We start from the raw sequence: 3,346 nt of genomic DNA on the forward strand, positions 1-3,346 counted from the left end.
CCCAAAACCTCCATAATAAAGACCCTTTAAAAATTCAAAACAATATAGCCATGTGCCAACGATCTTGACAACTTAAGACAAAATGGTCAAATTCCTAGGAGAAAAAAAATATTCTTTCTAGAGTTGACTCAAATGTATTAAAAATTTGTTTATTTACTTTTGAGAGAGACACACAGTGTGAACGGGCGAGGGGCAGAGAAAGAGGGAGACACAGAATCTGAAGGCAGGCTCCAGACTCTGAGATGTCCGCATACAGCCCAATGCAGGCCTCGAAACCACAAACCACAAGATCATGACCTGAGCCAAAGTCAGACACTTAACTGACTGAGCCACCCAAGTGCCCCTAGAACTGACTTAGAAATTAAAAAAAAAAAACCAAACAAACAAAAAAAAAAAACTTAAGAAATGGAAGCAGTGACTAAAAATTTTCCTATGATGTTCACTGGCGTTTCTGATTCTCTTATGGGTAGACTATACTAGACTAACTCTCCTACAGATAGTTATAAACATAGAACAAAAATGTTACAAAATATTTGAAACCACTGGAGAGGAACCAAAAGGTGGTAGAAACCAGAGGGGATCAGCCTTCACAGGGAAAGAAGGGGACATGTCAATTCTCCACAAATTGATCTATGGATTCAATATCATTCCAATCAAAATGCCAACAGAATTTTTTTTCCCCTGAGAGAAAGCTCAAGTGGGGAAGAGGGAGAGAGAATCTTAAGCAGGCTCTATGCTCAGCACCAGCCTGACACAGGGCTTGATCCCACAACCCTGGGATCATGATCTTAGCCCAAATCAAGAGCCATACATACACTCAACCGAGTCACCCAGGCACCCTCCAACAGGATTCTTTATAGAAATAGAGTAGTTAATTTTAAAACGTATAGGAAAATGCCAAAGCCCTGGATTAACCAAAAAACAAGTTTTAAAAAGGACGATGATAAAGGACTTCCATTATCTGATTTCAAAATTTACCACAAAGCTGTAATTTTTAAGATAATGTAACACTGGTGTTAGGTCAAATAACTATGGAACAGAACAGAGGCCAGAAACAGACCCATGCAAATAATGGTTAACTAAGCAAACAAGGAAATCCAACAGGAAGTTTTTCCAAATGATGATAAAACACCTGGATGAACGTATGGAAAGAAAATGAAACTTGACACATACATCATCACACTAAAATTTAAACAGATCTTACATGTAAACTGTAATAATAAAAACTATAAATTGTCTAGAGCAAAACATAAGAGAAAATCTTCCTAATCTTTGGGTAGGTAGCAAACATTTCTAATTTTTAAATTTACATAAAAATGTAAAGATTGACATGGGATTCAGGATGAGGTTATCTTGGAGGAGATAGGATAGCGTGGGGGAAGAGGGGGACACCAAAGGGCTGGATTCTAAGTTATTGTCCAGATCCTAGATTTTGCCCTGGAGATGAAGTCACGGTCCTATAATGTTATTAAGACCATGTACATAAACCAGTCTGTCATGGGCTAAAGATTATTCTAATTCTGTGTGCCTGAAGTCCAAAATAAAAACTTACCTGGTTTAAAAAGTTTACTCTTTAACAGAAATACTCTTAAAAGCATTTTGGGTCTTTAAAAATACCGCTTTTCTGGGGGCGCCTGGGTGGCTCAGTCGGTTGAGCGTCCAACTTCGGCTCAGGTCATGATGTCACAGCTCGAGTTTGAGCCCCGCGTCGGGCTCTGTGCTGACAGCTCAGAGCCTGGAGCCTCCTTCAGATTCTGTATCTCCCTCTCTCTGCCCCTCCCCCGCTCTCTCTCTCTCTCAAAAATAAACACATTAAAAAAATAATAAAAAATAAATTATAAAAGAAAAAAATACTGCTCCTCCATATCTGGGAAGTAACGGAGGGTGGCATTTCAGCTCTCACACAGTCCTCTTCTGCAAATGTAAAACAGTAATTACAGAATGAATGAATTTGATGAATTTGCACATTGGTGTATCTAAGTAGGATATTTTGTAGTACCGTTCTCAAGAATATTTGTGCAAGCACGGATAGGCAAGACAGTGTTAAATACAGCAACCACTGTTTTGATAATTATACCCTTGATGTTAAGTTTTGGTAAAGTTAAAGAACACTCAAGTTGGGGACATCGAATGCACACTTAATTTATAAGCCAAAACCTAGGTTAGCCACCTATTACTAACAAATCACCCTCAACCATCGTGGCTTTAAGCAAACATGTCTCTGTTTCTGTGGGCCAAGAATTCACGAGAAGCTCCTTCGCACACTTGTGTCTCAGGTCTCTCAAGAGGTTGCGGCCAGATGTTGCCTGAGATGGGAGCCGGAGGACCACTTCCAAGACAGCTGGCTCCCAGAGCTGGCAGGTAGTGTTGCCAAAACAGCTCCTCTCCCCGTGGAGGGCTGCCTAAATGTCTTCACAACATGGTGTTCGCCAGTCCCAGGTCAAGTAATCCAAGAAACTAAGGCTGAAGTTGCAATGCCTTTCAGGACCTAGCCCCAGAAGTCGACTATTTTTTTGAGTATTTTATTGGTTACGCCAAGTCAGCCTTCTTTCAATGAGGGCTGGGAAATTAGTCCATTGCATGACTAGAAGGATGACCTTAAAAAACACAAAAGTTTCAGAACTTTCAATTTAGGGAGGAGGTAGATTAAAGACATAGAAAAAGAAGACCTCCTCCATTACGATGAAAAATCACAAAAGGTTTTAGTTGGCCACAGGTATCACATATATCAGCAGTCAGGGCCACCTGTGCAGGGCACATAAGGGCACCATTCTGTGATGTGGGGAGGCACTGCCACCCCACTGTGCTCTACTTTCAGTAGTAAGCCTGTACATGGAATGCTGGGTCTACTTTTGAACAGCAAACATTGATTATGTTTCTACAGACCTCCAGAAGGGACACGAAGGGCTTGCTGATACTGCAGGTAACTTTTTATTTAACACGAAGGGAAGAGTATGGACTAGTATTACTCGTATATGTGGCCAACAGAAGACTTATTTATCCCCTTTAAGGTTCTAGGCCCCACACTGAAAGGTGCTGTTTTAGAAAGGAGAAAACCAAGCTTTTTAGAACTGTGGCTAAAAAAAAGGCTGCATGAGTGAAATCCCCTATGAGGAAAGCAGTGAGGCTCCAGGCTGCTCATGTTATCTAACGCCAGTGTCTGCTTGGCTTCTCTGGCTTACTTGATGATTTTTAATGTTTGGTGCAGGCAATGTTTTGGGAGGAGCTGAGTTCCAGGAGGCAGGGATATACCTGTATTTCTTACACACAAGTATTTGTGGGTAATGTTTGTCATGCTAGAGAGCCTGTAACTTCAAGAAATTAAATACAAACCAGAAGCTGTGGA

This window comes from Panthera pardus, unplaced genomic scaffold (assembly GCF_024362965.1).
Source record: "Panthera pardus isolate Hobbes unplaced genomic scaffold, ASM2436296v1 HiC_scaffold_10, whole genome shotgun sequence".
Lineage (NCBI taxonomy): Eukaryota > Metazoa > Chordata > Mammalia > Carnivora > Felidae > Panthera > Panthera pardus.